The 22,033-nt window shown below is 38.7% G+C and overlaps 1 protein-coding gene across 2 annotated transcripts in view; it reads left to right on the top strand.

Moving 5' to 3' along the window:
* The window catches only part of GRK4 (G protein-coupled receptor kinase 4), a 592,539-nt gene that overhangs the window by 481,859 nt on the left and 88,647 nt on the right, over positions 1 to 22,033 (top strand). The gene's annotated exons all lie outside the window — the stretch shown is intronic.

The following is a 22,033-nucleotide window of genomic DNA, read 5'->3' as shown; positions in this document are numbered from 1 at the left end:
ATACATTCTTTGGGTGTGGTGAGAGCTTTGAAATATTATGTTGAAGCTACTAAAGATTTACAGAAGACTTCTAGTCTATTTGTTATCTTTTCTGGTTCTAGGAAAGATCAGAAGGCTTCTGCTATTTCCTTGGCTTCTTGGTTAAAGCTTTTGATTCTTCAAGCTTATTTGGAGTCTGGTCAGGCCCCGCCTCAGAGAATTACAGCTCATTCTACTAGATCAGTCTCCACTACGTGGGCTTTTAAGAATGAAGCTTCAGTTGATCAGATTTGCAAAGCGGCGACTTTGTCTTCTTTACATACATTTACTAAATTCTACCGTTTTGATGTATTTGCTTCTTCAGAAGTAGTTTTTGGTAGAAAAGTTCTTCAGGCAGCTGTTTCAGTTTGGTTCTTCTACTTATGTTTTAAGTTTTTCTTGTCATTAAAGATTAAATTTATAATTTGGGTTGTGGATTATTTTTTTGGCGGAAAATGGCTGTTCTTTATTTTTATCCCTCCCTCTATAGTGACTCTTGCGTGGAGTTCCACATCTTGGGTATTGATATCCCATACGTCACTAGCTCATGTACTCTTGCCAATTACATGAAAGAAAACATAATTTATGTGAGAATTTACCTGATAAATTAATTTCTTTCATATTGGCAAGAGTCCATGAGGCCCACCCTTTTTATGGTGGTTATGATTTTTTTGTGTAATGCAAAATTATTTCCAAATTCCTTTGTTTATGCTTTTTACTCCTTTCTTTATCACCCAACTACTTGATTATTCGTTAAACTGAATTGTGGGTGTGGTCAGGTTTGTATTTATAGGCATTTTGAGGTTTGGGAAACTTTGCCCCTCCTGGTAGGATTGTATATCCCATACGTCACTAGCTCATGGACTCTTGCCAATATGAAAGAAATTAATTTATCAGGTAAGTTCTTACATAAATTATGTTTTTTTGCAAATATGTTTTTTTATGTGCATTTGTCTTGTTAAGTATTTTGGGCCAATTATGTTTCAAGTTTCCCCATCATAGTCAACACATTAACCCCTTAAAGTGACTGTAAAGTTTACGGAATAAGTGCCCGGTTTATAAAAATACTCTTAAAAATAGGGGCTCTTTCATTCATTAAACTTTACAATGAAGCCGATTTTTAAAAAATACTTAACTTTAAGGACCATTTTTGCTCACTATTGGTTTCACCTGAATTGTCCACTCCCTTGTTAAAGGGACAGTGAATTCAAAATTAAACTTTCATGATTCATATAGGGCATACATTTTTAAACAATTTTCCAATTTACTTTTATTATCAAATAATAAGATGGTATTGTTTGTTGAAGACTATGTAGGCTTGTATGTTAATTTCTAAGCCGTTGAAGACCGTCTTATCTCAGTGTATTTAGACTTTTTTTCACAGCTAGACAGCGCTAGTTCATGTGTGCTGTATAGAAAACATTGTGCTCACTCCCGTGGAGTTATTGAGTTAGCACTGTTTGGCTAAAATGCAAGTCTGTCAAAAATACTGAATTAAGTGTGCAGTCTGCAGAGGCTTAGATACAAGGTAATCACATAGGTAAAAAGTGTTGGTTATGCAAAACTGGAGTAATAAAGGGATTATATATCTTTTTAAGCAATAAAAATTCTGGAGTAGACTGTCCCTTTAAAGGGACAGTCTAGTATAAATTAAACTTTCATTATTCAGATAGGACTTTTAATTTTAATCAACTTTTCAATTTACTTTTATCATCAAATTTGCTTTTTTCTCTTGGTATTCTTAGTTTAAACTAAACATAGGTAGGCTCATATGCTAATTTCTAAGCCTTTGAGGGCTGCCTCTTATCACATGCTTTTTAAATCTCTTTTCAACACAAAGAGACAGAAAGTACACGTGGGCCATATAGATAACACTGTGTTCAGGCACCGGGGGTTATTTAAGCTTTAGCACAAAACAATGCTAAATTTAAGACAATAGATAATAAACAGTCACAGTCATGTGATCAGGGGGCTGGAAGAAGGTTCCTAGATACAAGGTAATCATAGAGGTAAAAAGTATATTAATATAACTGTGTTGGTTATGCAAAACTGAGGAATGGGTAATAAATGGATTATCTATCTTTTAAAACAATAACAATTCTATTGTAGACTGTCCCTTTAAGTGCACCCATATATATATATTATACACAGGCTTTACTAGTGATACCCTATAGGGGTGTATAAAAGAACAACAGCACTGTTTGTTAAGAAGATAAACATTATCTGGGGTCATATGATTTACATTGACTGTTATCCCTGAAGTAATAGGACAGCCCTGGGCTATAGCACGGAGCTGACTAATAACAGTAACCGTTGACCTTTTTGTCATATTTTTCCAGACATGATATCTGCATCAGTTTCCCTTTCAAAATTATCCAAATATTTTTAAATAACTTATGTCAGCCGTCCATGAATGATGTGGGAATTAAAGGTCTGAACCTATCATTAAGAGACATAGATTATTTAAATAAACATTTTTATAAATAAATGGTAATTTAAAGAAACATTAAAGTCAAAATGTAGTTTTCCTGTTTCAAATAGAGCATGCAGTTTTAAACAGCTTTACCATTTATTTCTACTATCAAATTAAGCGTAGGTTGTTTTTTTTTTTTTTACTTTTATTGAGAAAAAAATGCCACGTTACAGAGCCTAAATTCAACCAATACATTTTCATAACGTTTTTTTTGTTTTTCAAACAATATTCCATGGTGATCTGAAGCGTTAGGTGTTTTTTTTTTTTTAAATGTAATAAGTTGACATATAATATCATATACTGATTTCATATAAATACATTTCTCTTGTTAAGTGTATCCAGTCCACGGATCATCCATTACTTATGGGATATTCTCCTTCCCAACAGGAAGTTGCAAGAGGATCACCCACAGCAGAGCGGCTATATAGCTCCTCCCCTAACTGTCATATCCAGTCATTCTCTTGCAGGCCTCAACCAAGATGGAGGTCGTAAGAGGAGTGTGGTGTTTTATACTTTTTTATATTCTTCAATCAAAAGTTTGTTATTTTTAAATGGTGCCGGAGTGTACTGTTTATCTCAGGCAGTATTTAGAAGAAGAATCTGCCTGTGTTTTCTATGATCTTAGCAGAAGTAACTAAGATCCATGGCTGTTCTCACATATTCTGAGGAGTGAGGTAACTTCAGAGAGGGAATGGCGTGCAGGTTTTCCTGCAATAAGGTATGTGCAGTTAATATTTTTCTAGGGATGGAATTTGCTAGAAAATGCTGCTGATACTGAACTAATGTAAGTAAAGCCTTAAATGCAGTGATAGCTACTGGTATCAGGCTTATTAATAGATATGCATACTCTTATAAAAATGTAATATAAAACGTTTGCTGGCATGTTTAATCGTTTTTATATGTATTTGGTGCTAAAACTTATTGGGGCCTAGTTTTTTCCACATGGCTGGCTTGAATTTTGCCTAGAAACAGTTTCCTTAGGCTTTCCACTGTTGTAATATGAGTGGGAGGGGCCTATTTTGCCGTTTTTTGCACAGCAAAAATTACAGACACAGACATCCAGCTTCTTCCTGCATGATCCAGGACATCTCTGGAGGGCTCAAAAGGCTTCAAAGTCGTTTTTGAGGGAGGTAAAAAGCCACAGTAGAGCTGTGGCAGTTGTTGTGACTGTTTGAAAAAAAAAACAAGAAAAAAAAACGTTTTCGTCTTTTATTATTCTGTTTTTGTTATTAAGGGGTTAATCATCCATTTGCAAGTGGGTGCAATGCTCTGCTAACTTGTTACATACACTGTAAAAATTTCGTTAGTGTAACTGCCTTTTTTCACTGTTATTTCAAATTTTGACAAAATTTGTGTTTCTTAAAGGTGCAGTAACGTTTTTATATTGCTTGTAAACTTGTTTAAAGTGTTTTCCAAGCTTGCTAGTCTCATTGCTAGTCTGTTTAAACATGTCTGACACAGAGGAAACTACTTGTTCATTATGTTTGAAAGCCATGGTGGAGCCCCATAGGAGAATGTGTACTAAATGTATTGATTTCACCTTAAACAGTAAAGATTAGTCTTTAACTATTAAAGAAATATCACCAGAAGATTCTGACGAGGGGGAAGTTATGCCGACTAACTCTCCCCACGTGTCAGACCCTTCGCCTCCCGCTCAGGGGATGCACGCTAATATGGCGCCAATTACATTAGGGATGCCCATAGCGATTACCTTGCAGGACATGGCTGCAATCATGAATAATACCCTGTCAGAGGTATTATCCAGGTTGCCTGAATTAAGAGGCAAGCGCGATTGCTCTGGGGTTAGGAGAAATACAGAGCGCGCAGATGCTGTAAGGGCCATGTCTGATACTGCGTCACAATATGCAGATCATGAGGACGGAGAGCCTCAGTCTGTGGGTGACATCTCTGATTCGGGGAAACCTGATTCAGAGATTTCTAATTTTAAATTTAAGCTTGAGAACCTCTGTGTGTTGCTTGGGGAGGTATTAGCTGCTCTGAATGACTGTAACACAGTTGCAGTACCAGAGAAATTGTGTAGGCTGGATAAATACAATGCGGTACCGGTGTGTACTGATGTTTTTCCTATACCTAAAAGGCTTACAGAAATTATTAGCAAGGAGTGGGATAGACCAGGTGTGCCTTTTTCCCCACCTCCTATATTTAGAAAAATGTTTCCAATAGACGCCACTACACAGGACTTATGGCAGACGGTCCCTAAGGTGGAGGGAGCAGTTTCTACTTTAGCAAAGCGTACTACTATCCCGGTTGAGGACAGTTGTGCTTTTTCAGATCCAATGGATAAAAAATTGGAGGGTTACCTTAAGAAAATGTTTATTCAACAAGGTTTTATTTTACAGCCCCTTGCATGCATTGCACCTGTCACGGCCGCGGCGGCATTCTGGTTTGAGGCCCTGGAAGAGGCCATCCATACAGCTCCATTGACTGAAATTATTGACAAGCTTAGAACACTTAAGCTAGCTAACTCATTTGTTTCTGATGCCATTGTTCATTTGACTAAACTAACGGCTAAGAATTCTGGATTCGCCATCCAAGCGCGTAGGGCGCTATGGCTTAAATCCTGGTCAGCTGACGTGACTTCGAAGTCTAAATTACTCAACATTCCTTTCAAGGGGCAGACCTTATTCGGGCCTGGTTTGAAGGAAATTATTGCTGACATTACTGGAGGTAAGGGTCACACCCTTCCTCAGGATAGGGCCAAAGCAGGCCAAACAGTCTAATTTTCGTGCCTTTCGAAATTTCAAGGCAGGTGCAGCATCAACCTCCTCCGCTTCAAAACAAGAGGGAACTTTTGCTCAATCTAAGCAGGCCTGGAAACCTAACCAGTCCTGGAACAAAGGCAAGCAGGCCAGAAAGCCTGCTGCTGCCTCTAAGACAGCATGAAGGAACGGCCCCCTATCCGGCGACGGATCTAGTAGGGGGCAGACTTTCTCTCTTCGCCCAGGCGTGGGCAAGAGATGTTCAGGATCCCTGGGTGTTAGAGATCATATCTCAGGGATATCTTCTAGACTTCAAAGCTTCCCCTCCACAAGGGAGATTTCATCTTTCAAGGCTATCTGCAAATCAGATAAAGAAAGAGGCATTCCTACGCTGTGTGCAAGACCTCATAGTTATGGGAGTGATCCATCCAGTTCCGCGGACGGAACAAGGACAGGGTTTTTATTCAAATCTGTTTGTGGTTCCCAAAAAAGAGGGAACCTTCAGACCAATTTTGGATCTAAAGATCTTAAACAAATTCCTCAGAGTTCCATCTTTCAAAATGGAAACTATTCGGACCATCCTACCCATGATCCAAGAAGGTCAGTACATGACCACAGTGGACTTAAAGGATGCCTACCTTCACATACCGATTCACAAGGATCATCATCGGTTTCTAAGGTTTGCCTTTCTAGACAGGCATTACCAATTTGTAGCTCTTCCCTTTGGGTTGGCTACAGCCCCGAGATTCTTTACAAAGGTTCTGGGCTCACTTCTGGCGGTTCTAAGACCGCGAGGCATAGCGGTGGCTCCGTATCTAGACGACATCCTGATACAGGCGTCAAGCTTTCAAGTTGCCAAGTCTCATACAGAGATAGTTCTGGCATTTCTGAGGTCGCACGGGTGGAAAGTGAACGAGGAAAAGAGTTCTCTATCCCCACTCACAAGAGTCTCCTTCTTAGGGACTCTTATAGATTCTGTAGAAATGAAAATTTACCTGACGGAGTCCAGGTTATCAAAACTTCTAAATGCTTGCCGTGTTCTTTACTCCATTCCGCGCCCTTCGGTAGCTCAGTGTATGGAGGTAATCGGCTTAATGGTAGCGGCAATGGACATAGTGCCATTTGCGCGCCTTCATCTCAGACCGCTGCAAGTATGCATGCTGAGTCAGTGGAATGGGGATTACACAGATTTGTCCCCTCTGCTAAATCTGGATCAAGAGACCAGAGATTCTCTTCTCTGGTGGTTGTCTCGGGTACACCTGTCCAAGGGTATGACCTTTCGCAGGCCAGATTGGACAATTGTAACAACAGATGCCAGCCTTCTAGGTTGGGGTGCAGTCTGGAATTCCCTGAAGGCACAGGGATCGTGGACTCAGGAGGAGAAACTCCTTCCAATAAACATTCTGGAGTTAAGAGCGATATTCAATGCTCTTCTGGCTTGGCCTCAGTTAGCAACACTGAGGTTCATCAGATTTCAGTCGGACAACATCACAACTGTGGCTTACATCAACCATCAAGGGGGAACCAGGAGTTCCCTAGCGATGTTAGAAGTCTCAAAAATAATTCGCTGGGCAGAGTACCACTCTTGCCACCTGTCAGCAATCCCTATCCCAGTCGTGGAGAACTGGGAGGTGGATTTTCTAAGTCGTCAGACTTTCCATCCGGGGGAGTGGGAACTCCATCCGGAGGTGTTTGCTCAGTTGATTCATCGTTGGGGCAAACCAGAGTTGGATCTCATGGCATCTCGCCAGAACGCCAAGCTTCCTTGTTACGGATCCAGGTCCAGGGACCCAGAAGTGACGCTGATAGATGCTCTAGCAGCGCCTTGGTTCTTCAACCTGGCTTATGTGTTTCCACTGTTTCCTCTGCTCCCTCGACTGATTGCCAAAATCAAACAGGAGAGAGCATCAGTAATTCTGATAGCGCCTGCGTGGCCACGCAGGACTTGGTATGCAGACCTAGTGGACATGTCATCCTTTCCACCATGGACTCTGCCTCTAAGACAGGACCTTCTGATACAAGGTCCTTTCAATCATCCAAATCTAATTTCTCTGAGACTGACTGCATGGAGATTGAACGCTTGATTCTATCAAAGCGTGGCTTCTCCGAGTCATCCATTGATACTTTAATACAGGCACGAAAGCCTGTTACAAGGAAAATCTACCACAAGATATGGAGTAAATATCTTTATTGGTGTGAATCCAAGAATTACTCATGGAGTAAGGTTAGGATTCCTAGAATATTGTCTTTTCTCCAAGAGGGCTTGGACAAAGGATTATCAGCTAGTTCCTTAAAGGGACAGATTTCTGCTCTGTCTATTCTTTTGCACAAGCGTCTGGCAGAGGTTCCAGACGTCCAGGCATTTTGCCAGGCTTTGGTTAGAATTAAGCCTGTGTTTAAACCTGTTGCTCCCCCGTGGAGCTTAAACTTGGTTCTTAAAGTTCTTCAAGGAGTTCCGTTTGAACCCCTTCATTCCATTGATATTAAACTTTTCTCTTGGAAAGTTCTGTTTTTGATGGCTATTTCCTCGGCTCGGAGAGTCTCTGAGCTATCTGCCTTACAATGTGATTCTCCCTATCTGATTTTTCATGCAGATAAGGTAGTTCTGCGTACCAAACCTGGGTTTTTACCTAAGGTGGTTTCTAACAAGAATATCAATCAAGAGATTGTTGTTCCATCGTTGTGCCCTAATCCTTCTTCAAAGAAGGAACGTCTTTTACATAATCTGGACGTAGTCCGTGCCTTGAAGTTTTACTTACAAGCTACTAAGGATTTTCGTCAAACATCTTTCCTGTTTGTCGTTTACTCTGGACAGAGGAGAGGTCAAAAAGCGTAATAAGCCTAGCCTATGAGACTGCTGGACAGCAGCCCCCTGAAAGGATTACAGCTCATTCTACTAGAGCTGTGGCTTCCACCTGGGCCTTCAAAAATGAGGCCTCTCTTGAACAGATTTGCAAGGCTGCGACTTGGTCTTTGCTTCACACTTTTTCAAAATTTTACAAATTTGATACTTTTGCTTCTTCGGAGGCTGTGTTTGGGAGAAAGGTTCTTCAGGCAGTGGTTCCTTCCGCTTAATCCTGCCTTGTCCCTCCCATCATCCGTGTACTTTAGCTTTGGTATTGGTATCCCACAAGTAATGGATGATCCGTGGACTGGATACACTTAACAAGAGAAAACATAATTTATGCTTACCTGATAAATTTATTTCTCTTGTAGTGTATCCAGTCCACGGCCCGCCCTGTCCTTTTAAGGCAGGTCTAAATTTTAATTAAACTACAGTCACCACTGCACCCTATGGTTTCTCCTTTCTCTGTTTGTTTTCGGTCGAATGACTGGATATGACAGTTGGGGGAGGAGCTATATAGCAGCTCTGCTGTGGGTGATCCTCTTGCAACTTCCTGTTGGGAAGGAGAATATCCCACAAGTAATGGATGATCCGTGGACTGGATACACTACAAGATAAATAAATTTATCAGGTAAGCATAAATTATGTTTTTGAAATGCTGGCCACGTTCTACAAAGGAACCAGAACAATTGCAGTCCAAGCACAAATAATGGATATGAACCGATTCCATGATTATTTTGCTTGGACTTGCAATCAAGAGTGTTTGATCTGAAAATAAGTCATATGACATGAACATGTTTGTCATTGGTTACAATCGATTATAAGTGTTTAATTCAATAAACAATTTTAACAAACAAATGCTGACTGAGTGTATACTAGATAAAAAAGGTAAGAGAAGGGGAGTGTTAGAAGGAAGAGATAAGGGGAAGAACAACAAATTGGTGGAAGAGGAGGGAGGCCCATTTGCTTGCTCACCAAGCTTACATAAAGTTGGGGCGGACAGGGGCGTACATATGCGCCTCTGGCAGGCAGCAACGTGCTTCCGGAATTTAAGATTGCACACGAGCACCATTTTGCGTTTGCGTGCAATCCTGCCCGAACACAGCCAATCACACGCGGGCAGGAGCTGTTAATCTCCCCGGTCAGACGAGCCTGGGGAGATTGAAATTCTCCATCTAAAAGGTGAAGAAGAGTCTAGGAAGTAACGGTCTGATGACCGCTGCTAGATAAAATACTGACTGCAGGTTCTCTTGTAAAGCCTCATACTTGTTTCATATGCACTCTTTCTGAGACACCAGCTCTTACTGAGCATGTGCAACAGTTCCTCTTGTATTCATATGAGTCTGTGATTCGCTGAAGGCTGTCACATAATATGAGGGCAGGGTAAAAGTAAAATTTGTTAGAAAAAAATCCTACTGCTCCTTATAATTTCGTAGTAAGTGCTATTGCATTGTCTTTTTTTTTTGCATTTTGATTAGGCAGTTCTCCTGTATTTAATGACCCTTTAAGAATGATTATGTCCATGTTGGTGTTCAGAGAGTTTGTATCTAAGTACTTAGAAGCTTTCTAGTGAGGCCATAGAATGTCTTATTGCTGTCATAAAACGAGTGCATGCCGGAAGCCTAGATAAGATTTGAGTCATAATGTACAATTGCAGCACTTAAATACAACCGTTGGGCAGTTTACTCTTTAGAAAGATGCCATATCAGTTCTGGTGTTGCAGTCATTCGATGATATTTGAATATAATGTTTACTGAACTTTAGTCAGGTACTATAGATATACCTTATATTGTGTTTCCTCTTGTAGCAACATCAGTGCATTCACATTGCTTTCTTTATGGAAAATTAATAATGGGTTATTTTGACTATTGTTCGAACAGAACAAAAGTCTAAGTTTTTGTTTTGTTAGACTTCTTCAGTCAACAAATGTAATCTCTCATGAACAAAAAAAAAGCTATAATTCTGTTTGCATATTTTAATTATCTGTCACATTCTTCCTTTTTATTTGTGACAGGGTTTTATAGGTAGAATAAAAAAGATGTTTTATTGATAACAGTAGCAGCCAAATTACAAGCAGTACCATTTGCAATCACAATGAAAACCTTTCATTTCACTTTTTGACATTTTTATAGTAATCAATTTCTTCCAAGTATGATACCTGGAGCCTAAACCACTATAAAATTAGGTATGATTACTGTAGATCACCAAAATATGTTGAAGAGGATACATGTAATGCCTTCTTTGTATAGTGCATACAAATTTGAAACAAAAACATAATTGGAAAAAGTATATAAAAACATGCAAATGTTCGTTATTAAACCTTTATGATTCAGATGGAGCATGCAATTTGAAGCAAGATTTATCAAACGCTATCACAATTCTCCATTTATTCTCTTAAGCGTTCGCCTCTGCCCGCCTCTGGAGAAGCGCAACTATGCGACTAAATTGATCAAATTTATTTTTTTGCACTTTTCCAAAGTTGAGCTCAGGCGTAGTAGTAATGATACATTTCTCCAGTAGAATTAGTATATGCGCCTAATTTATAATTTGAAATATGCTAAATTGCTTACAGAAATACCCTTTCTTTCATGTAATTGGCAAGAGTCCATGAACTTGTGACGTATGGGATATACAATCCTCCAAAACCTCACAATGCCTACAAATTACACCCCTCACCACACCCACAATTCAGTTTTACAAACTTTGCCTCCTATGGAGGTGGGGAAGTAAGCTTGTGCTAGATTTCTACGTTGATATGCGCTTCTCCACATGTTGAAGCCCGGTTCCTCTCAGAGTACAGTGAATGTTAGAGGAATGTGAAAGGAGTATCAACTATTGAATACAATGGTCTTCCTAACGGGGATCTATTTCATAGGTTCTCTGTTATCGGTCGTAGAGATTCATCTCCTACCTATATGTGTGTGTATATGTATATATATATATATATATATATATATATATATATATATATATAGTTGTGTGTGTGTGTGTGTATATATATATATATGTGTGTGTGTGTGTCTTAGGTCTGCACGATTAATCGCATATGCGATTTAAAACCGCGATTTTAAAGCCGCGAGGAGTCACAATTTTTTTCCTACATAAAAAATTCCTTTAGAAGTGGCTGTAATGCATTGATTTATTTGTGATTTCTTGCAAACCAGCTCCTTCTAGTGGTTGCTTTTAGCACACATTTGTAAAATGGCTCTTTTACTTTCACTTTCTGTTCTCATAAGCAGCTGATCAATCTAAAAATCTAAAAGCAGAGAGCCCATGCAGGAATGAAGAGGAGGGAAAGCCACTTACTTATATTTCCCCCTAGGGATGTCTGCAGTCTGAAACTTAGTGTATGTAAACATTATGGAACCTCCCACACAATCTCCTGCTCTCTGAGAAACGGCTCAAATACATAGCAGATGTAGTTAACCCCACGGCTCCAAAAAAGCCTAAAACTGCAGTCCCCTCTGCTGCTGGGTTAACTTAACTGCATCTACAATGTATTTTATATCAGCAAGGCACAGCATTTCTGAAAGGAGCAGCCCCCCACCCCTACTGCTATATGCCTGTAATGGATTCCTGGACAGGAGCAGGGCTCATTTTCAGTCAAATTAAAAAAAATTAAAAAGAAGAAAAAATATTATATATATATATATATATATATATATTTCTTTCATGTAATTAGCAAGAGTCCATGAGCTAGTGACGTATGGGATATACATTCCTACCAGGAGGGGCAAAGTTTCCCAAACCTTAAAATGCCTATAAATACACCCCTCACCACACCCACAATTCAGTTTTTACAAACTTTGCCTCCGATGGAGGTGGTGAAGTAAGTTTGTGCTAGATTCTACGTTGATATGCGCTCCGCAGCAAGTTGGAGCCCGGTTTTCCTCTCAGCGTGCAGTGAATGTCAGAGGGATGTGAGGAGAGTATTGCCTATTTGAATGCAGTGATCTCCTTCTACGGGGTCTATTTCATAGGTTCTCTGTTATCGGTCGTAGAGATTCATCTCTTACCTCCCTTTTCAGATCGACGATATACTCTTATATATACCATTACCTCTGCTGATTCTCGTTTCAGTACTGGTTTGGCTTTCTACAAACGTGTAGATGAGTGTCCTGGGGTAAGTAAATCTTATTTTCTGTGACACTCTAAGCTATGGTTGGGCACTTTATTTATAAAGTTCTAAATATATGTATTCAAACATTTATTTGCCTTGACTCAGAATGTTCAACATTCCTTATTTTTCAGACAGTCAGTTTCATATTTGGGATAAATGCATTTGTTTCTATCATTTTTTCTTACCTTAAAAAATTTGACTTTTTCCCTGTAGGCTGTTAGGCTCGCGGGGGCAGAAAATGCTTCATTTTATTGCGTCATTCTTGGCGCAGACTATTTTGGCGCAAAATTTTTTTTCTGTTTCCGGCGTCATACGTGTCGCCGGAAGTTGCGTCATTTTTTGACGTTTTTTTTGCGTCAAAAATGTCGGCGTTCCGGATGTGGCGTCATTTTTGGCGCCAAAAGCATTTAGGCGCCAAATAATGTGGGCGTCTTTTTTGGCGCTAAAAAATATGGGCGTCATTTTTGTCTCCACATTATTTAAGTCTCATTTTTTTATTGCTTCTGGTTGCTAGAAGCTTGTTCACTGGCATTTTTTTCCCCATTCCTGAAACTGTCATTTAAGGAATTTGATCAATTTTGCTTTATATGTTGTTTTTTTCTTTTACATATTGCAAGATGTTCCACGTTGCAACTGAGTCAGAAGATACTTCAGGAAAATCACTGCACAGTGCTGGAGCTACCAAGCTAAGTGTATCTGCTATAAACTTTTTGGTATCTGTTTCGCCAGCTGTTATTTGTATTGCATGTCATGTCAAACTTATTAATGCAGATAAAATTTCCTTTAGTACTGTTACATTACCTGTTGCTGTTCCGTCAACATCTAATTTTCAGAGTGTTCCTGATAACATAAGAGATTTTATTTTTTAAATCCATTAAGAAGGCTATGTCTGTTATTTCTCCTTCTAGTATACATAAAAGTCTTTTAAAACTTCTCTTTTTTCAGATGAATTTTTAAATGAACATCATCATTCTGATACTGATAATGGTTCTTCTGGTTCAGAGGTTTCTGTCTCAGAGGTTGATGCTGATAAATCTTTGTATTTGTTCAAGATGGAATTTATTCGTTCTTTACTTAAAGAAGTGTTATTTGCATTAGAAATAGAGGATTCTGGTCCTCTTGATACTAAATGTAAACGTTTAAATAAGGTTTTTAAATATCCTGTAGTTATTCCAGAAGTGTTTTATCTCCCTGATGCTATTTCTGAAGTAATTTCCAGGGAATGGAATAATTTGGGTAATTTATTTACTCCTTCTAGACGTTTAAGCAAATTATATCCTGTGCCATCTGACAGATTAGAGTTTTTTGGGACAAAAATCCCTAAGGTTATGGGGCTGTCTCTACTCCTGCTAATGTACTACTATTCCTACGGCAGATAGTACTTCATTTAAGGATCCTTTAGATAGGAAAATTGAATCCTTTCTAAGAAAAGCTTACTTATGTTCAGGTAATCTTCTTAGACCTGCTATATTTTTAGCGGATGTTGCTGCAGCTTCAACTTTTTGGTTAGAAGCTTTAGCGCAACAAGTAACAGATCATAATTTTATAGCATTATTATTATTCTATAACATGCTAATAATTTTATTGGTGATACCATCTTTTGATATCATTAGAGTTGATGTCAGGTATATGTCTCTAGCTATTTTAGCTAGAAAAGCTTTATGGATTAAAATTGGAATGCTGTCATGTCTTCTAAGTCAACTTTGCTTTCCCTTTCTTTCCAGGGTAAATAATCATCTTCGTTCCTTTCCTCACAACAAGGAACAAAAGCCTGATCCTTCATCCTCAGGAGCGGTATCAGTTTGGAAACTATTTCCAGTTTGGAATATATCCAAGCCTTATAGAAACCTATAGCCAGCTCCTAAGTACCTATGAAGGTGCGGCCCTTATTCCAGCTCAGCTGGTATGGGGCAGATTACGTTTTCTTCAAAGAAATTTGGATCAATTCCGTTCTTAATCTCTGGTTTCAGAAAGGTACAGAATTGGCTTCAAGTTAAGGCCTCCTGCTAAGAGATTCTTTTCTTTCCCGTGTCCCAGTTAACACAGCAAAGGCTCAGCATTTCTGAAATGTGTTTCAGATCTAGAGTTGGCTGGAGTATTTATGCCAGTTCCAGTTCTGGAACAGGGGCTGGGGTTTTATTTTATCTCTTCATTGTACCAAAGAAGGTCAATTCCTTCAGACCAGTTCCGGATCTATTATTATTGAATCGTTATGTTAGGATACCAACATTCAAGATGGTTACTGTAGGACTATCCTGCCTTTTGTTTAGCAAGGGCATTATATGTCTACAATAGATTTACAGGATGTGTATCTGCATATTCCGATTCATCCAGATCACTTTTAGTGTCTGAGATTCTCTTTTTAGACAAGCATTACCAGTTTTGTGGCTCTACCGTTTGGCCTAGCCTCAGTTCCAATAATTTTTTTCAAAGGTTCTCGGTGCCCTTCTTTCTGTAATCAGAGAATAGGGTTTTGGTATTTCCTTTATTTGGACGATATCTTGGTACTTGCTCAGTCTTCTCATTTTCAAAGAATCTCATACGAATCGACTTGTGTTGTTTCTTCAAGTTCATGGTTGGAGGATCAATTTACCAATCAGTTCATTGATTCCTCAGACAAGGGTAACCTTTTTAGGTTTCTAGATAAATTCAGTGTCTATGACTCTGTCCTTGTCAGACAAGAGAAGTTTAACATTGATATCAGCTTGTCAAAACCTTCAGTCACAATCATTCCCTTTGGTAGCCTTATGCATGGAAATGTTGGGTCTTAGGACTGCCGCATCAGATGCGATCTCCTTTGCTCGTTTTCACATGCGACCTCTTCAGCTCTGTATGCTGAACCAATGGTGCAGGGATTCCTCAAAGATATCTCAATTAATATCTTTAAACCGATTTTACGACACTCTCTGACATGGTGGACAGATCACCATCGTTTAGTTCAGGGGGCTTCTTTGTTCTTCCGACCTGGACTATAATCTCAACAGATGCAAGTCTTACAGGTTGGGGAGCTGTGTGGGGGTATCTGACGGCACAAGGGGTTTGGGAATCTCAGGAGGTGAGATTTCCGATCAATATTTTGGAACTCCGTGCAATTTTCAGAGCTCTTCAGTCTTGGCCTCTTCTGAAGAGAGAGTTGTTCATTTGTTTTCAGATAGACAATGTCACAACTGTGGCATACATCAATCATCAAGGAGGGACTCACAGTCCTCTGGCTATGAAAGAAGTATCTCGAATTTTGGTTTGGGCGGAATCCAGCTCCTGTCTAATCTCTGCGGTTCATATCCCAGGTATGGACAATTGGAAAGCGGATTATCTCAGTCGCCAAACGTTGCATCCGGGCGAATGGTCTCTTCACCCAGAGGTATTTCTTCAGATTGTTCAAATGTGGGAACTTCCAGAAATAGATCTGATGGCTTCTCATCTAAACAAGAAACTTCCCAGGTATCTGTCCAGATCCCGGGATCCTCAGGCGGAGGCAGTGGATGCATTATCACTTCCTTGGAAGTATCATCCTGCCTATATCTTTCCGCCTCTAGTTCTTTTTCCAAGAGTAATCTCCAAGATTCTGAAGGAATGCTCGTTTGTTCTGCTGGTAGCTCCGGCATGGCCTCACAGGTTTTGGTATACGGATCTTGTCCGAATGGCCTCTTGCCAACCGTGGACTCTTCCGTTAAGACCAGACCTTTTGTCTCAAGGTCCTTTTTTCCATCAGGATCTGAAATCCTTAAATTTAAAGGTATGGAGATTGAACGCTTGATTCTTGGTCAAAGAGGTTTCTCTGACTCTGTGATTAATACTATGTTACAGGCTCGTAAATCTGTATCCAGAGAGATATATTATAGAGTCTGGAAGACTTATATTTCTTGGTGTCTTTCTCATCATTTTTCTTGGCATTCTTTTAGAATACCGAGAATATTACAGTTTCTTCAGGATGGTTTAGATAAGGGTTTGTCCGCAAGTTCCTTGAAAGGTCAAATCTCTGCTCTTTCTGTTCTTTTTCACAGAAAGATTGCTATTCTTCCTGATATTCATTGTTTTGTACAAGCTTTGGTTCGTATAAAGCCTGTCATTAAGTCAATTTCTCCTCCTTGGAGTTTGAATTTGGTTCTGGGGGCTCTTCAAGCTCCTCCATTTGAACCTATGCATTCATTGGATATTAAATTACTTTCTTGGAAAGTTTTGTTCCTTTTGGCCATCTCTTCTGCCAGAAGAGTTTCTGAATTATCTGCTCTTTCTTGTGAGTCTCCTTTTCTGATTTTTCATCAGGATAAGGCGGTGTTGCGAACTTCTTTTGAATTTTTACCTAAGTTGTGAATTCCAACAACATTAGTAGAGACATTGTGGTTCCTTCATTTTGTCCTAATCCTAAGAATTCTAAGGAGAAATCGTTGCATTCTTTGGATGTTATTAGAGCTTTGAAATATTATGTTGAAGCTACTAAGTCTTTCCGAAAGACTTCTAGTTTATTTGTTATCTTTCCCGGTTTTAGAAAGGCCAGAAAACTTCTGCCATTTCTTTGGCATCTTGGTTGAAATCTTTAATTCATCTTGCCTATGTTGAGTCGGGTAAGACTCCGCCTCATAGGATTACAGCTCATTCTACTAGGTCAGTTTCTACTTCCTGGGCGTTTAGGAATGAAGCTTCGGTTGATCAGATTTGCAAAGCGGCAACTTGGTCCTCTTTGCATACTTTTACCAAATTCTACCATTTTGTTGTATTTTCTTCTTCTGAAGCAGTTTTTGGTAGAAAAGTACTTCAGGCAGCGGTTTCAGTTTGAATCTTCTGCTTATGTTTTTCATTAAACTTTATTTTGGGTGTGGATTATTTTCAGCAGGAATTGGCTGTCTTTATTTTATCCCTCCCTCTCTAGTGACTCTTGCGTGGAAAGATCCACATCTTGGGTAGTCATTATCCCATACGTCACTAGCTCATGGACTCTTGCTAATTACATGAAAGAAAACATAATTTATGTAAGAACTTACCTGATAAATTCATTTCTTTCATATTAGCAAGAGTCCATGAGGCCCGCCCTTTTTTGTGGTGGTTATGATTTTTTTGTATAAAGCACAATTATTCAATTCCTTATTTTATATGCTTTCGCACTTTTTTCTTATCACCCCACTTCTTGGCTATTCGTTAAACTGAATTGTGGGTGTGGTGAGGGGTGTATTTATAGGCATTTTAAGGTTTGGGAAACTTTGCCCCTCCTGGTAGGAATGTATATCCCATACGTCACTAGCTCATGGACTCTTGCTAATATGAAAGAAATGAATTTATCAGGTAAGTTCTTACATACATTATGTTATATGTGTGTGTGTGTGTGTGTGCCTTACACTGCTTCATTTGTTAATCATACCACTGTCCAAGAAAACATGACAATGTTGTGTGTCATAAGACCTAATAACTGGCTAGTGGCTACTATTTAATCACATCACAGGCAGCAATTTTTTATTTTTTTTTAATATATTTATTTATGAACCAACAAGTAAGTACATATCACAAATCAAGTACTGGATTACAATTCATGTAACAAAGTTTATTTTAACTATTTTGTGGTTTGTATTTTTATGCTCCAAGAGTGTATTGGACATTGAGAAACATGTACATTAAGATTCTGTAGTGTTAAATAAACTTTATAATGCAAAATGAAGGTGTTATAGTCATTTATAAGAAAATCGCAATCACGTTTTTTTTTTAAAAAAAATCGCCATTTCTTTTTGCCCATATCGCCCAGCCCAGTGTATGTGTGTTTGTGTATGATATATATATATATATATATATATATATATATATATATTTGTATAGGTGTGTGTGTATGTGTATATATATATATATATATATATGTGTGTGTGTGTGTGTATTTTTATATATATATATATATGTGTGTGTGGGGGGGGGGGGGGAATATATGCCATGGAAACTGTATTACCCTGTACCACCAAATAGGACAGTATGTGATTGTAAACCATATGATTTTGCAAAGAATGTTTACTTAAAAGGACAGTCAACATTAGAATTTTTGTTGTTTAAAACAAAAGATTATCCCTTTATCACCCATTCCACAGTTTTGCATAACCAACACTGTTATAGAAATACACTTTTTACCACTGTGATTATCTTGTATCTAAGCCTCTGCAAACTGCCCCCTTATTTCAGTTCTTTTGACAGATTTGCATTTTAGCCAATCAGTGCTCACTCCAGGTTAACTTCACGTGCATGAGCTCAATGTTATATATATGAAACACATGAACTAATGCCCTCTAGTGGTCAAAATGCATTCAGATTAGAGGCAGTCTTCAAGGTCTAAGAAATTAGCATATGAACCTCCTAGAATTATCTTTAAACTAATAATACCAAGAGAACAAAGCAAAATTGGTGATAAAAGTAAATTAAGTTGTTTAAAATTACATTCCCTATATAAATCATGAAAGTTGTTTGGGACTTGACTGTCTCTTTAACTATTTGTACAATCTTTTAAAGTTAAATAAAGCACTTTTGAAACTTAAAGGATTGTTCGAATGATGAATAAAGAACATCGATCAATTTCCAGACAAATTCAAGCCCTTCAGGCACAGGGTACAAATGTGTCAGCTCGCACTATACGTCGCCATCTGAATGAAAATGAATGCTTTGGTAGGAGACCAATGAGGACCCCACTGCTGACACAGAAACATAAAAAAGCCAGATTGGAGTTTGCCAAAACGTACCTGAGGAAGCCAAAATCCTTTTGGGAGAATGTGCTGTGGACAGACTAAAAAATGTTTTTGGTAAAGCCCGTCATTCTACTGTTTTCAGAAAAAGAAAATGAGGCTTTTAAAGAAACGAATACAGTCCCTACAGTCAAATATGGTTGATGTTCACTGATGTTTTGGGGTTGCTTTGCTGCTTCAGACACTGGATGCCTTGACTGTGTGCATGGCATTATGAAATCTGAAGACTACCAAAGAATTCTGTGGTACAATGTAGGGCTCAGTGTCAGAAAGCTGGGTCTCCGTCAGAGGTCATGGGTCTTACAGCAGGACAGTGACCCAAAACACACATCAAAAAGTACCCAGAAATGGTTTAAGACAAAGTGCTGGAGAGTACTGAACTGAGCAGCAATGAGTCCAGATCTCAATGCCATAGAGCACCTATGGAGAGATCACAAAACAGCAATTGAGGAAAAAACTCATTGATGGTTACAGGAAGCGATTGATTTCAGTTATTTTTTCCAAGGGGCGTGCTACCAAATATTAAATTAAAGTTGCCAATAATTTTGTCCAGTCCATTTTTGGAATTTTGCGTGGAATGTGTCAGATTTTCCTTTTTTTCCTCCACTTTTTTGTGTCATATCAATAAAAACAAAAGAAATAAACATGAGAATGCCTAAACATTTGTAAGTGCAACAATTTTCAGGGCGAATTGGTGTATTATCTGACAGATATGCAGGGGTGCCAATATTTTTTACCTTGACTGTATATATATATATATATATATATATATAGAGAGAGAGAGAGAGAGAGAGAGAGAGAGAGAGAGAGAGAGAGAGAGAGAGAGAGAGAGAGACATTGCGCAAAATAGTGCACTCTTTATTATTTTTATATATATTTATTTAGACGAGGCATGAAATTACTGCCTATTTTTTCAGGAATACATGTGGTGTTGGGGAGGAGACTTGGTAAGGGTTTGGGAAAGATCCTATTGTATGTGGGTGAAGTACTTGGTCTTTTTGCAACCTAGCTGGGACATTATAATAGGTATATTTTTAGGATTATAAAGAATTTATACATACACAATTACAAAGAATTTAAAGGGATAGAGGGCCCTTCATGTGAGATACCATTAGTGATACTGCACTTTAGTGTAAGGTGATATGCAGATAATGTGAACTTAATAAGGAATAAGTATATGGTGAGGAAATACAGTTTAATATTTTGAGATAGATGTTAGTATAGTTTGCATCATCGAACAACATTGTTTTATTTGAGCATTTGAGACTCTGGAATCTTAGACAAATCTCAGGAATTCTATTGTATTGGCAAAAAATAAACAAGAAAAGCTTTGTAGATGTGAGGTTGATAGGGGTATAATAATTTGCAGACAAGGGCTGATATAGGAATGTGGTGCTGTTTGCTTGTATCCTATGGTCATAATGTAGAATTTATATTGTTGGAGGAAAAGGCGAGCCAGTTAAGGGACTGATGGTGCAGCAGATGAGAAGTTATGTGTAAGGGAGACAAGGGATTTATTGTGTGTTCTGGTAAAGACACAATTATGTAGTTGAAGTAGTCAGACCTGCAAAGGGTTAAATGACAAGTAAATACTGCAGATTTTTTTTCTGGCAAATTTAAAACTTATATCTATTTCCACTCCTCTTGTGTCATGTGACAGCCATTAGCCAATCACAAATGCATATACGTATATTCTGTGAATTCTTACACTTGCTCAGTAGGAGCTGATGACTCAAAATTGTAAACATAAAAAAACTGTACACATTTCTCTTGCAAGGTGTATCCAGTCCACGGATTCATCCTTACTTGTGGGATATTCTCATTCCCTACAGGAAGTGGCAAAGAGAGCACACAGCAAAGATGTCCATATAGCTCCCCCTCTGGCTCCGCCCCCCAGTCATTCTCTTTGCCGCTCTAACAAGTAGCATCTCCACGGGAGGGTAAAGTGAATGTGGTGGTAGATTTTTAGTTTTTATATCTTCAATCAAAAGTTTGTTATTTTTAAATAGTACCGGTTTGTGCTATTTACTCTCTGGCAGAAATATGATAAAGAATTCTGCTGAGAGGAAAATGATTTTAGCATGTTGTAACTAAAATCCATTGCTGTTCCCACACAGGACTGAGGAGTACCAGAAAACTTCAGTTGGGGGGAACAGTTTGCAGGCTTAACTGCTTTGAGGTATGTTTCAGTCATCTTTTTTCTAGTCAAGACAAGATAATGCTAGAAGACTGACAAGATTCCCCATGTGGGAAGGGTAAGCCATGTTCTGAAACTTAGTATAGAACTAGAGCCTTATTTAAGTGGGCTCAATAGACTGGTTATCACTTTAACAGGGCAATCGATTATTTTGTTTAGAAAAATACTCTTTATTGACACTTTTAAGCACTTTTGATGTGTTTATTGGGGTTTTATTCCACATGGCATTATTCTTAGTCACCTAAATTGGGTTCTGAAGGCCCCACAGCTCCGGAGTGGAGTGGGAGGGGCCTAATTTCGCGCCTCAGTTGCGCAGTTTATTCTGACAAGATTTCCCTGCATGCTGCTTCACATGGGTCCAGAGACTGCTTGAGGATTTCAGGAGGCTTGATTTTCTCAAATTCAATCCTTAAGGGAAGGTAGGGCCACAGCAGGCTGCTGTGGCAAGGTGCTGTAGTTTATTAACCGGTTGTTTGCTTTAGGCATTAAAGGGTTAATGAGGCTGAAACTTGCTGTGCAATCATATCGAAGCATTAGGCACATACTGTAAAAATTTCAAGAGAATTGGTTCATTTTTCACCGTTTTGTAAAATTGTGTTCGCTTTTATTATCTTAAAGACACAGTACCATTTATTGCAAATTGTATTTTTATTACATAAAGTGTTTTTCCAAGCCTGCTTGTGTATAATACCAATCTGTTAAACATGTCTGACACTAAGGAAAAGCCTTGTTCTATGTGTTCAGAAGCCATGGTGGAACCCCCACTCAAAATGTGTCCCAAGTGCACTAAAGTGTCTATACACTTTAAAGATCATATTGTGTCACTTAAAAATATAGCCCTAGATGATTCTTTGACTGAAGGTAATGAGAATAGTCCGCCGTCCTCTCCCCATGTGTCATCACCAGTTACGCCCGCTCAAGCGATACCTAGTACCTCTAGTGCATTAGCA

Source organism: Bombina bombina, chromosome 2, assembly GCF_027579735.1.
Source record: "Bombina bombina isolate aBomBom1 chromosome 2, aBomBom1.pri, whole genome shotgun sequence".
Taxonomy (NCBI): domain Eukaryota; kingdom Metazoa; phylum Chordata; class Amphibia; order Anura; family Bombinatoridae; genus Bombina; species Bombina bombina.
Note: the sequence above shows the minus strand (reverse complement) of the source record. Positions and strands in the feature narration are given on the sequence as shown.